The 14161-nt window shown below is 40.5% G+C and overlaps 1 protein-coding gene across 11 annotated transcripts in view; it reads left to right on the plus strand.

Annotated features, from left to right (window-relative positions):
* The window catches only part of LOC123518934 (neuromedin-U receptor 2-like), a 302841-nt gene that overhangs the window by 20571 nt on the left and 268109 nt on the right, over positions 1–14161 (plus strand). For 6 of the 11 annotated variants that reach the window (XR_006678925.1, XM_045280008.1, XM_045280006.1 and 3 more), the window contains one exon: positions 284–723. The gene's annotated coding sequence lies outside the window, so the exon portion shown is untranslated. Of the gene's footprint in view, positions 1–283; positions 724–6351; positions 7088–12976; positions 13435–14161 lie in introns of those variants that run through there. The other 5 variants (XR_006678924.1, XR_006678926.1, XR_006678927.1 and 2 more) reach the window with 5 other exon arrangements.

The following is a 14161-nucleotide window of genomic DNA, read 5'->3' on the forward strand; positions in this document are numbered from 1 at the left end:
ATATGCAACAAAATATAACTACATTCGTGTTCTCATTTCCTCTTTACGCTTCACATTCATCACACTTTTAGGCCCGAGATGGTTTAATAAGCTTCAGAAAGTGGGGAGAGGCAGGAGACAAGAATCCTGCTGCTGTATGCTAGAATGATTGAGGTGGAAACAGAAATATGTAATTCTATATTTCATCTGTCTAGCGTTATCATATACTTAGATTTATTCGCAACTTTGCATTATCGCTTTAATCAATCCGGTATAGTAATCTTTAAATTTTCTTTTTCTACAGGATGGTTTGCCAGGGTAATGCACACAACGCTGCTCTGATTCCAGCTTATGCGACTGAACTGTTCTTCCATATGTGAAAATATACCAGAGTGATATATTGGAAAAACAAATGTGGTGCAGAAAGACTACTAGGTTAACTGACATGAAATTCTGAAAAAGAGGGAACAAAGGTACGTACATGTTGAGACGCCTATGTCACAAGTATCTCAGGAAATGATGGAAGAGAGCAAGGGTGTCAGGATTGGTGACAGCCCAAACTGTTACTGTCCTCCACAGCTCTGTGTGTGGCAGTTATCATGCCGCCACTGCCACTTCAACTGCCGCTGTGGCACATGTCATTGCTACCACTACCAATATCAGCGCCGCAACCACAACCACCACTACCAACATCAATAGCAACAACAATAATAACAGCATCCACTTTCATCCAAACGAGCTAAGGTAATGTACAGATTAAGCAATAAGTTATGATATGATTAATGGTAATGTCTGATTAAGCAAGTATTAACATCATTATTACCACCATCATCAGAATATACTTTGGGGAGATTTCGTATTTACACCAATGCTTTAAAGCTGTCACTGCGGAACAAAGAGCGTAAACCAGATCTGTGTGTGTGTGTGTGTGTGTGTGTGTGTGTGTGTGTGTGTGTGTGTGTGTGTGTGTGTGTGTGTGTGTGTGTGTGTGTGTGTGTGTGTGTGTGTGTGTGTGTGTGTGTGTTCAAGTTCAAGTTCAAGTTCAAGTTCAACAAGTTTATTCCATATAAAAAAAAAAACATACAACAATGCATATATAAAATTAGAATCAATAACATGGATAAGGTCTGCAGAGATTAATCTCGTTAGCAGACCAGTGATAATGTAAATGTATAATAACAATGACCTTAATTAACAGAAACAGAAAACAAACATGAATTATGTTTTAGATATAAGTATACGTACACAAAAATGAAAATATAAATACATAATTTAATATAAATCAAAATTGTATTTCTATACATCATTTCTACCTATACTAGATACATTGTACGCTATAAAAATGCCTTTTTAATTTGTACTTGAAACTGTTTACTGAAACAGAAAGTATATCAGATTGTGTGTGGGGGGGAAGGATAGAGAGGATCACCGTAAGCAAACACACACACACACACACACACACACACACACACACACACACACACACACACACCAGTGCTCCATATCCATGCACTTTTAATCCCTCTTGACGCACGCACCTCACGTCTTTCCAACGCACCTAAAAATAAGAACCTTGGAGACTCACACTGGAGGTTATTGCTGTCCATTTTTTAACCCGAAATGAGTGATGATACAAACCTAAAAACTTTTCCTTTATCCACTGTGTGTGTGTGTGTGTGTGTGTGTGTGTGTGTGTGTGTGTGTGTGTGTGTGTGTGTGTGTGTGTGTGTGTGATACGTAATATACCATTTTTTACGTTAATATCTTTATTGTACTTGCGTATTACGTTCTATATTGCGCCTCTTCATCCTCTTTGGCCACAACGTTATTAAGGAAGGAATTACACCGTGCACTTACTTCCGTAGAAAAAAAGAGGATTAGGCTCAGGATTACGGAGAAGAACAGCGAGGAAGAGGCAGTTGGAAAGGAAGGAGAATTAGGGAAAGAAGAGAAGGAAGAGGACGAAGAGAAAGGGGAGGAGAAGGAGAAGAAGAAAAAGTAGAGAAACAAGGCAACAGGAACACACATTAGGCAACAAGAACAACAACAACAACAACTAACGAGCGCGAAAGAAAAGTTAGAACACGAAAAAGATGAAGAGAAAAATAAAAGGAGAAAATGAGGACAGAAAAGAGAAAACTGGAGGAGAAAGAGTAGCAATTTCACGAAGAAGAAGAAGATGAAGAGGAAGAAATTAAAGAGAAATATGAGTTCAGAAAAGTGCAAAATAAAGCGAAAAAAAACAAAAAAAGAATAAAAAGAAAAGCAGAAGAGGAACTGGAAAAGACTCAGCAGAAGCAGTAGGAGTAGAAGCCAGCCCTAAATAAACAAATGGGCGAGAAGAGGAAGGGGAGACACGACTGTGAAGAGAGGGACAACCGGAACTGAGGATGCAAGAGGGTGCAAAGGGACTGGAAACCCCCTGACGCTTACATACGTGTTGGAAGACTCACAAACACTCCCTACTGCTCGTGCCTGGCCTGGGCGGACGAGTGGTGGAGGAACTAGGACACGCAAGATACGCCCAATTAGAGGAGGATAAGTGGGGGCGAAACAGTATGAAATGGTCAAGAAAGACGAAAAAAGTGGGAGGCGAGAAATTAAATGTGTAGAAGGAAGAAGGAAAGAGGAGAAAAATGAGAAGGAAGAAGAGGAGGAAAATGAGGGAAAGAAAATGGAAAGGGAGAATGAAGAGAAGAAGGAAAAGGAGAGATAGGAGGAGGATGGGGGAAAGTAAAGAGAAAAAAAAGGGGAGATCTTTTCTTAATTGGGTGTTTTGAATATTTACGATGGCTCTCTCTCTCTCTCTCTCTCTCTCTCTCTCTCTCTCTCTCTCTCTCTCTCTCTCTCTCTCTCTCTCTCTCTCTCTCTCTCTCTCTCTCTCTCTCTCTCTCTCTCTCTCTCTCTCTCTCTCTCTCTCTCTCTCTCTCTCTCTCTCTAGTAGTATTTCTCAGCATATGTAACAAGGTTAAAATGTTTTCCTTGGTCTTTGCATGAGAGTGGTAAGTAGGAGGAGGTTGAAGTCTGCCGCTCCTTCACTTCCTACGTTACTCTCCTTTCCTGAGTGAAATTTGCTGGAAAAGATAGCGCTTCTAGTGACTTGCCTCTTCGACTAACGCGTGCCATGAGTGTTCACTTTAGCAACTAAGTTATGATTGTGCAAAGATTATTTAAAATCTTCTAGTATTTTTTAGCGGTTATTTAAAATCTTCTAGTATTTTTTTACGGTATAATCTAACAACATAAACTACCACTACTACTACTACTACTATTATCACCACCACCACCACCACCACCATCATCATCATCATCATCATCATTACCTCTGTTACTATTACTACCACCCCTACCTCTACTACTACTACTACTACTACTACTACTTTTACAAAAAGTACCACATGCAGTGTTGATGGGTTGCTGCAGCTTCCTTACTTTCTTATGTTCTTAACACCAGCAACAACACCAGCAATTTTGCTACACTGCTTTATGTGTTGATGTTGAAAGCATTTTGTACTTCAAATATATCATGAAAACTGTTTTCTTAATCTCTGTTATGTGAAATTCCATCTCTTTTTTTCCTCTTAGTGAGAGAGAGAGAGAGAGAGAGAGAGAGAGAGAGAGAGAGAGAGAGAGAGAGAGAGAGAGAGAGAGAGAGAGAGAGAGAGAGAGAGAGAGAGAGAGAGAGAGTAAGTAGAAGAGTTAATCTGAAGTCGTGTTATCAGGCTTAAAAAGGGATAAGAAATAAAAATAAGAATAATTTCCCACTTCACTCTCTAATCATATTTTGCATAGACCGAATTGAACATTAACTGTCATATCATCATCAACATTTTAGAAGGATAAAACATCACCATTTCTAACGTATAAAATCTTTCTCTGGTGCACATATGCCGTAAATAACCAGAATTTTTTTGTGTGCTCCGAGAAAAGCAGGTAAAAGAAATAGACCATCAAGTACGCTGTAATATATGTTTACTTATAACAAGGAAGCAAAAGATAAGCCGCGTCCTTTCTCCAGGATGTTTAAAGAGTCAACAGCGGAGAGTAAAGTTCTGCGGTCATTACGTGCATGCATTGTTATGTTTAGCGTGAAGCAGGGATGAGAGGAGCTGGTAATCCTTTGTTTCGGAGGCAGATGAGGTGATAGGAAATGGTCTAGAGAGGCGAAGTTGTGGAGGAAGGCAAGAAAATAGTGCATGAAGAAAAGGGAAATGGTTGGAAGGAAAATTAAGTGTTGGTGACTGACAAAATTGGTGGAGAAACAGGAAGAATTCACCAACAGGAGTTAAATTGTGGACTGAGACAAAGGATTAAAGAGAGACGAGAGTGTAGTTGTGGTGGAAGAAGGCAAGGCAAGGAAGTGCTAGGAGGGAGATAAGAAAATAGCGGAGGAAGGAGTAGGGAATAATGCGGGAAGAGGAATGTGGGACTGGGGAGAAAAGTGTCGGCTGAGGAGGAAGGAAGAAGAAAAAAATACGAAAAAAAAGGAAAAAGTCAAGCCAGTAGGGGGAGGCAGAGTTTGCTTACTTTCATCTTTACCATAAATATTGCCCTGTTTATTTTAGGAAATATCTCCCACCCTCCTGCTGCCCACGCTAACATCTCTCCGTGCACCGGCTCCCTTCTGCCTCTATGTGCACCATTGCCGGCTAACTCCCTCGTTAAGACACTTTGAGCTCGACTCCTCGTTTCATCCTCAGTGAATTTCAGAAGGACACACTGTACCTGAATTATTTCTAGAGTAAAATTTCAGGCTTAAATTGGATACGATATTGTGTTTATTGTTTGTCTCCCACTCATTTCCATCATCCTGTGTCTTGTTTAGTGTGTGCCTTGTCTATTTAATTGCACTCCCATTGTTTGCAACGAGGGGCGGTGTGGAGTTGAGACATTGGGTGCAGGTGTGTAGGACTATGAAGAGAATGTAATTAGAGAGAATTTCAGTGGAACGGTAATAACTGAGGTGCTGAAGAAATAATTGTGTCCGATGGGTATTGTGTTTAAATGTGTGTGTGTGTGTGTGTGTGTCGGTAGGTGGGTGGATGGGTGTGTGCGTGGGGCGCCTCCACAATGATTTAATGCTATTGTTTTGTCACAGATTTCTCCTAATGGAAATTTCGAAAGCAGTTTATTTTATTGGTTTTGAATTCTGAATACTTCATAGACGTTGTGTTGCTTTCAGTGAAAGCTTTGTGAAAAATGTTATAAAGAAAAAGAAAGTTAGAAGAATGTCAGTCAAAGTTTTCCGTGTGTGTGTGTGTGTGTGTGTGTGTGTGTGTGTGTGTGTGTGTGTGTGTGTGTGTGTGTGTGTGTGTGTGTGTGTGTGTGTGTGTGTGCGTATGTGTGTGTTCATCCGTACAACAGTATCTGCAATGTTCATATGTATAGCGATATTCATCTCTCTCTCTCTCTCTCTCTCTCTCTCTCTCTCTCTCTCTCTCTCTCTCTCTCTCTCTCTCTCTCTCTCTCTCTCTCTCTCTCTCTCTCTCTCTCTCTCTCTCTCTCTCTTTCTCTAATCTTATGAAATTCACATTTCTCCATCTTGAATTTTTTTTTTTCTTATTTTCTCCCGGAAGCTCGTTATTTCTTTATTTTTTCCGGTCGAGGTTCGTAACTACATTTTGGATTTCCTGACCACCTCTTTTATATGTCGATCAACGTTGATATAATTAGTACAGCGAGGCCTAAGTGGAACGTTTATTATTATTTTAAGGAAAACCATTTTTTTCTCACGTTTACTTTCTCACTTAGGCTTCGCCATTTATTCTAGTCCTTGAGCTTTTTCCCCCTCGGATCTTCAGAGCTCCGCCTTGGTCCTCCAGTCACGCCTCAATACCGTTTTCTATATAGCTGATCATTGGTGGCTTTTGAATTTCCTGTTCTGAGCGAAATTTTGGGTCACTTGGTTTTCAGAGGATGTGAGGCAGAGAGAGCTTTCCTCCTTCCCGTTAAGAGTCCCGTTAAGAATTCGGTGTTGGCTTGTTATGGACTCGTGTGCTGGTACTTGAACACAGTGATGGAGGCAATGCCTTCCTTATCAGTTTTTTATAGGAAAACTATTGAATCCACTAATACGTATTAATGTAAATAAAACATCTCGTAATGGAAGTGTTGCTGGCTTTGTAAAGTGCACATCTGCGTTAACCCCTTCAGTACCATGACGCTTTTCCATATTCATTCTGATGATTATTTGGTGATTTCATACATTTTCAGAAACTTGCGTGAGGATTAAAAGACTGCGGCCATTAATCTTCTGACCTCCATACACCTTTTCTAATATAAATGAATTTGTCTAATCGTACGCAGAACTGAAGGTAAAGTTGCTTTCCAGCAGTGAAGAGGTTAAAACAGTAAAGTCCTCTTATGTTTCAGGTCTTCAACGAGAAGCGTGTGTGGATAATTTTTTCGATAACGCACTGTGGACTGAAAGGTTAAAGTAGGGTGCTGATCCCCCACAGCCTCCAGACACACAGAAATGCGGCTAGGGGAGGCGAGGGAGTGGTGCTGTCAAGGCAAGAGGAAACAGGGACGGGGATGGAAGACCGCTCGGAGGTAAAGCCGGAACGGAATGAACACAAAGGCAGAAAGAAGTGGAGAAAAAAAAAAGGAGACAATAAAAAAGAGGGATAAAAGAAAAGCAAGAGAAAAAGGCAAAACAAGAAAAGTATAAAATAAACAGAGAGAGAGAGAGAGAGAGAGAGAGAGAGAGAGAGAGAGAGAGAGAGAGAGAGAGAGAGAGAGAGAGAGAGGGAAACAAATGAGAAGATTCAGAAAACGGTTAAAAGAAAACGAGGGAGGATTGTGTTACGTGTATTAAGCGAAATTGACCTTGGTGTAGTATATATATAAATATTCGGCGACACAGAGAGGAAAAATAGGAATAAATGGATCAAGGGACTGAGGGAGCGAGGAGACCCACGAACCAGAGCAGCGGCTTGACGTGGGCGAAGGGAGGTGTCCAGAGGGAAGGCAAAATATCTGGCATCTGCGTCACGCGTCCCCTTCACTCACACGTAACCCAAGAGGCGAGAGAGAGAGAGAGAGAGAGAGAGAGAGAGAGAGAGACAGACAGACAGACAGACAGACAGACAGAATACACACACACACACACACACACACACACACACACACACACACACACACACACACACACACACACACACACACACACACACACACACACAGAGAGAGAGAGAGAGAGAGAGAGAGAGAGAGAGAGAGAGAGAGAGAGAGAGAGAGAGAAAATGCCCACACAGTCTATGTTTCACCTCAGATGGCACGAGCCTGTGTGTTTTTGCCCTCTTTCCTCCCACGCTGCTCGGAGCGTGTTGAAAGTGATCCATTCCAGACACTTTGAATGCGTCTGTGCGTGATCTGTATTCCTCTGCAGTGTTTAGGTCAGTGCACTTCGTCTGTGTTCGTCAGCGATCCGTAACCAAAATGGGATATTACGTAATTACCATTGTACAAGACCAATAGAAAGAAAATTCATAAAAATATATAGATGTAGACCATGATTTGTTTCTGTATCGTGAATTGATTATGAAAAAAAGGTAATATCCCTAAAACGGCAATTTATTTTTGAAGTAATCGTCAAAGCAATGTAATGGCTCTAGATATATTGTACCATATATAATGTAAGTAGGAATAGGAATGACAGAGGTTACATTTATGAGTAGTTTCCAAAAATTAGATACAGCTAGCAAGATTAAGCAATACTGAATATATAACAAAAGAACTGTCGCATAAAGTAAGACATACATCAATGCAATTTGAATGTGTTTGGTGAATAAGAAGAGAAAAGACTCCCCATCGGCATGGCAGTGTGTTGTCTTCCATTGCTCCAGTGTCAGCATTGCACTGCACCACAGCCCGGGGGCCGGGGCGCCTCTTGCAGTGCTCAGGCAACAAGTGGGATAACTTCAGTCTTACCATTTCTCTCTCTCTCTCTCTCTCTCTCTCTCTCTCTCTCTCTCTCTCTCTCTCTCTCTCTCTCTCTCTCTCTCTCTCTCTCTCTCTCTCTCTCTCTCTCTCTCTCTCCTTCTCTCAATATTATAAAAGGACAAGAAAGCTGGGTTTTGTTATTATATGTAGGTAGTTGATAATCATCTCATTCCTATTATGAAAGATGACTTAAAAATATCGTCCATTAACTGAAATGCATTAGGAAGGCAGTTCAGTATTTATCAGTTATTTCTAACTAGTTAATCAAATTTCACTTAACTAGGAGAGAGAGAGAGAGAGAGAGAGGGGGGGGGGAATGCGAAATATAAAGAAACTCAGTGATGTGCAAATGTAGTACAATACACAATTGATGGCCGCTGGCGTGTGTAATCGATATGGGATTGTTACAGGTCATTTATTACTTTCATCAAAGTTTGCTGCAGCTCAAAGTATAAAAAGAATGATGATAGATAGACAGACAAACAAAAAGACAAATCAACAAACAGCGTGATACACAATAAAGCAAACAGATCAATAGATATAGATAGACAAAAATTCAATATAGAGGCTCCATACCCTTCTCTCGCAAGTGGTATGACGCTGAGTAGGAGTTGATTAGTCACTACAGAGCCACTGGTGATCCAACTGAGTGTCTCCTTTAACGCTGTATTCCCCTCTCACCATGGCGGCGAATGGCATGACGTGACATGAGGTAACCTTGCAACCTTGGGACCCGATAACCCCGCTAGCTTTTGGCCTGCAATTAATTCGCAGAGTGATGTGAAAGAAAAAAGGGGATGTATTCATTCAATATTCATGGAAATTTACATTGCCGTGATGGTTGGGAAATGGTGTAATTTTTGCAGTGTCTAATGTAAAGGCTTGGCTTGAAAGCAGCGTGTGGGAGGAGCTCAAATAGAAATTACGTGATAATTTGTAGTCGGTGGGAATTATTATTATTTGAAAATAGTGAGTGCTGTGGCATTGTGCTGATTTTTCATAAAACAAAGAGACAACGATGATAAACACAGTCGTTGAAAGCAAGATGAGGAAACGTTCTTGATCATCTCATGTTATGCATTAAGAGAGAGCCGCTGTACCACACACACATACACACACACACACACACACACACACACACACACACATCACATGTTACACATTACAGATATATATATATATATATATATATATATATATATATATATATATATATATATATATATATATATATATATATATATATATATATATATATATATATATATATATATATATATATATATATATATATATATATATATATATATATATATATATATATATATATATATATATATATATATATATATATACACACACACACACACACACACACACACACACACACACACACACACACACACACACACACACACACACACACACACACACACACACACACACACACACACACACACACACACACACACACACACACACACACACACACACACACACACACACACACACACACACACACACACACACACACACACACACACACACACACACACACACACACACACACACACACACACACACACACACACACACACACACACACACACACACACACACACACACACACACACACACACACACACACACACACACACACACACACACACACACACACACACACACACACACACACACACACAGAGAGAGAGAGAGAGAGAGAGAGAAATATATATTAAGTAACACGAGGAAAAACCAACTGAAGCAAGATAAGGGAATGAAGGAGGATTGCTGCTTATCTTGAAACTTAGTACTCCACGTCTTTAGTTTGCTGTACAGTTTATTGTTTAGATAAGTAATATAATTTTTTTTTAGTAGAGATGGATTAAGATTTTGAGGTATTTTAATTTGATTTGTTCTTCATTAATTATACATTTTCTTTAGTTACTTATTCACTTATTTTTTCCGTGCATCCATTTGCTAGCTTTTCATTCACCAGCTATTGTAATGAGCCTTATTATGATTTTCCCACGAACGTTGTTGACTGCACTCCTCATTTTGGTCGTTAATACAAGCACCCAAATGGTTTACAAAGTACCTCGTCATGAAAATAAAGTTCGCAAATCAATAATAGAAAAAAAAAACTGATGAATGAAAAAGTTAATATTTTCCTACAGCACTGAATTATATCTCATCCATGTACTGAACTGTATTGCATTTTGATTCCTGAATAAATTTGTTACCTGAATGGCTCATCATTGTACTTTGATGGAGTAATTTACGCTTGCTTGTCTTCCAAACTGACTGTAATTATTATGTAATGTTGTTCTCACTTGCGTGCTGACAGGGACGCTAGCCAGGGATGGTCATTGGGGATTCTCTGTGTCTGGCAGTGTGTGGGCCGCGGGGGTATGGGAGGTGTGTGCTGCAGAGAGCATGGGCGTATATGGGCGATAAAGGTTGTTCATATACATTGTGCGTGTGTATATGTGTGTGGGGGAGGGGTATTTTTGAGAGTGTTTCGTATTGGGAAAATATAAGATAACGTCAAATGATAAGAGTTTGACTTAAATATTACGTTTTCTCACGAAAACAGTAATATTGCTGCCCTTAATTCCACTGAACTAATGATTCAGTGTGGTAGTCTCCGTTGTGCACGATGTGAGAGACCTTGGTACATGAGAGAGGTGTTTACGTTTGCAACCTTGAAGTGTCCTCGAGGTGAAAGCCTCGTCCATCCTATCCGCTGAAGCTTCCCTAACAAAAGGGGAGACTGAGCAACATTGATAATTCACTGCACCTGCACTCACGTCTCACACCAGTAAATATGAGATCTCTTGCTCTATACACTGCAGGTGATGCTCGGTGGTCGAAAGCAGTCAGGTAAGGACAGGTACAGGAAGTGAAGGCAGCAATACCTTCATGTGACCATCAAAAAGGACGAGAGTTTCAGAAACACAAGTGTCAGATCACGCCACACACAGGTGGAGATGAAATCAAGTCAGTGAGCAAGAGAAAAAAAATTACAGCACTACGATATACAAAGGGACGCGGAAATCTTATTGACGTTCAGGGTTATTCCATCACGTGTCGCATAAACAAGCCAAGTGTTTGTGTGACCTGGCCTGCTGCTGTGGACAATGCTCTCTGAGCAGCGCTGACAGCCTGACGATCACATAACACCGCAATTTGAATAAATACACGTGTTATTTGATGAAACGAAAAGCGTCCTCCTCGCTACCCCCAGCTCACCTATACATCAATGCTATCTCCTGCAGGTCCCTTTGATCTATCGGTAGTTCTAGAACCCGTCTCTCTCTCTCTCTCTCTCTCTCTCTCTCTCTCTCTCTCTCTCTCTCTCTCTCTCTCTCTCTCTCTCTCTCTCTCTCTCTCTCTCTCTCTCTCTCTCTCTCTCTCTCTCTCTCTCTCTCTCTCTCTCTCTCTCTCTCTCTCTCTCTCTCTCTCTCTCTCTCTCTCTCTCTCTCTCTCTCTCTCTCTCTCTCTCTCTCTCTCTCTCTCTCTCTCTCTCTCTCTCTCTCTCTCTCTCTCTCTCTCTCTCTCAAGAAAGAAAGAAAGAAAGAAAAATAGTGGAAACTAGTCCAAGAAGAAACGTACATATCGTTGATGCGTATATACCGTTGCTTATGCGTTGATGACGTGTGTAATAATTTTCTAGAGTTGCAGGAACGACTCGACAACATTGAAGTTGCATGTCGCCAACCAGTGTGACGACGGCGTGCTTCCTCCTACAAAGAAACTGCAATTTTCCACTACAATCAACATAATTATCTCTTCCCTTATTTCTTTATTTGCTTTATAATTCGTTTTTCTAAAGACATTGACGTTAACTGGGGCTAATTCAGCGCTTACCTATATCACTGTCTTTTATGCAGATTAGATAACATCCCAAGGACAGGCAAATAAAAACCACCAGTTGTCGAGGCGGTGTCTGAATGAACTCTATACTGAACCCGCTGTGAGCCACAGGACTCACCACTTCATAAACAACACACCACACACCGCCAAGGTTGTTTGCGAGTTTTACTGGCCTTTGCAAAAATTACATTTATAATGACAATAACAATGGGGATGATGGTGATGATGATGGTAGGGATAAGTATAATGATAAAATAAGTGAGCCGTCTCAAACGAAAGCTTACACGTGAACAAAAATGAAACTTTCAAACCTCTTAGTATGTGAGCCGAGCGTTGCACCACAGTCATCTGATTCTCTTTCAGGATAGCATGGATCGTAAAGAGTAAATTTATTCTATAAAGAAAACATCGCCAGCATCTCGAACATTCCTCCATAATAAAACAACATATACCTACCTGGACAGATCTAAGGAGAATCAATGGCTTCAGCGGAAACTCTGGAAGCCACTTATAAGGCCGAAAGTTAGGAACATGACTTCGGTAATACAGAAGACTAGGAAATTAGACATTAGCGGGAAGTGCTGAAGGAGACAGAACATGAAAGGGTGAATTAGGGAGGACAGCCTTGCCTTTACGACTGTCTCGGATGCTCTCCAGGCTAATGCAGCCAGTAGACATGATCAGCTGGCTTGAGACATCCAGTATGTATGAATGAAATCTTATAAACGAAAGGAAAAAAAATAATGGATTGAGTATTAACAGACAATATCCAATTAGTCACACCTTAGAACCGACAGTCAGGTTTTTCAAGCAAAGAAAATTATACATGTACTTCTTAGTGTGTGTGTGTGTGTGTGTGTGTGTGTGTGTGTGTGTGTGTGTGTGTGCATGTGTGCATGTGTGTCTGTGTGTCTGTGTGTCTGTGTGTCTGTGTCTGTGTCTGTGTCTGTGTCTGTCTCTCTCTCTCTCTCTCTCTCTCTCTCTCTCTCTCTCTCTCTCTCTCTCTCTCTCTCTCTCTCTCTCTCTCTCTCTCTCTCTCTCTCTCTCTCTCTCTCTCTCTCTCTCTCTCTCTCTCTCTCTCTCTCTCTCTCTCTCTCTCTCTCTCTCTCTCTCTCTCTCTCTCTCTCTCTCTCTCTCTCACACACACACACACACCGGGTTTCTGTTTCTGTTTAAGTTTCTAGGTCCTACACAAAGGGGACACGCCTTAGGGCTGCACTCTGTACCTTGACGGAGCACGTGCGGCGTGTGGAGAGGCCACAGCTGACGTAGATGAAATGTGAGACGTATAATTTTCAAGAAGCATCTGCTTGTGAGAGAAGGAAGATGAAAGACGAAGGAAATGTATGTGTAATATTTATTTACTTATTAGTTATTTCTATTTGTCTAATTGATTTCCTTATGTAAATATGTGCATGTAAATGTGAGTATATCTCTTGTTAAATCCTTAGCTTGTTTGTAATTCTAATTATAATTGTAATTGCATCATTCACAAGCCGATTTCCTTCAGTTTACTCCTCCACAGCAAAGTCGATGCAAACACTTCTTTGATCGCTGAAAGAAATATAGTGCATTCTTCATCCAGCAATACTGTGAAATCTATACAAAAAGCGTGACAGTTGCTGAAAAAAAGGTTAATCCCACGAATATCTTAATGTACATTTTCATTCAATTTTTATATTCACTAATTAGTTTTATTTGTTTCCTCCAAATAACATGCGTCTACTTATGCAACAGGAATTCATGTTTCTTACGAACACTTGATTATATTTGATTATTTTCTTTTCCTCCTCTTTCAAACTGCAATGACTCACTAGAAATTTAATAGCGTAGAGTTCACGAGACTAAAAAGATGAAGACAAAACTTTATGATGAGTGCTGGAAGGAAAACTTTTATCAAGGACTAAGTATTTCACCTCTGGGTCAGGCGAGTCAAAAAACAAAGTTCCTTGTCCCAGCAGTCAAAGGCAAAGTCCAAAAAGGAAATCGGAAATGTGGAGAATCAAATTTATGGATGCAAGGACATGATATGAAGACTGAACCCTTGACGCCAGACTCATGGTGACAGATTGAAGGCTACGAATGATAAGAAGGGTTCATCGACACACACACACACACACACACACAGTGGGAGTAAAATTTAACAAGGAGAGATCACAAACTGTCAAGTTTTCAGGGTTCGCCGGCTGGTTTAATTCAGCAGTTGGTCAGCATCGTCTCGCACTACAGAGCAGCCATCTCGAAACACTATGTTAAGCTGTATCTATTGATTTACCATGCTTTTACTCCTTTCAGTATTTTCTGTTGTCATGTTAGTAGGATTTTATTTTCTTTGTAGTTACTTGACTTTATACTACTAAAA

This window comes from Portunus trituberculatus, chromosome 44, assembly GCF_017591435.1.
Source record: "Portunus trituberculatus isolate SZX2019 chromosome 44, ASM1759143v1, whole genome shotgun sequence".
In the NCBI taxonomy this organism is placed as follows: domain Eukaryota; kingdom Metazoa; phylum Arthropoda; class Malacostraca; order Decapoda; family Portunidae; genus Portunus; species Portunus trituberculatus.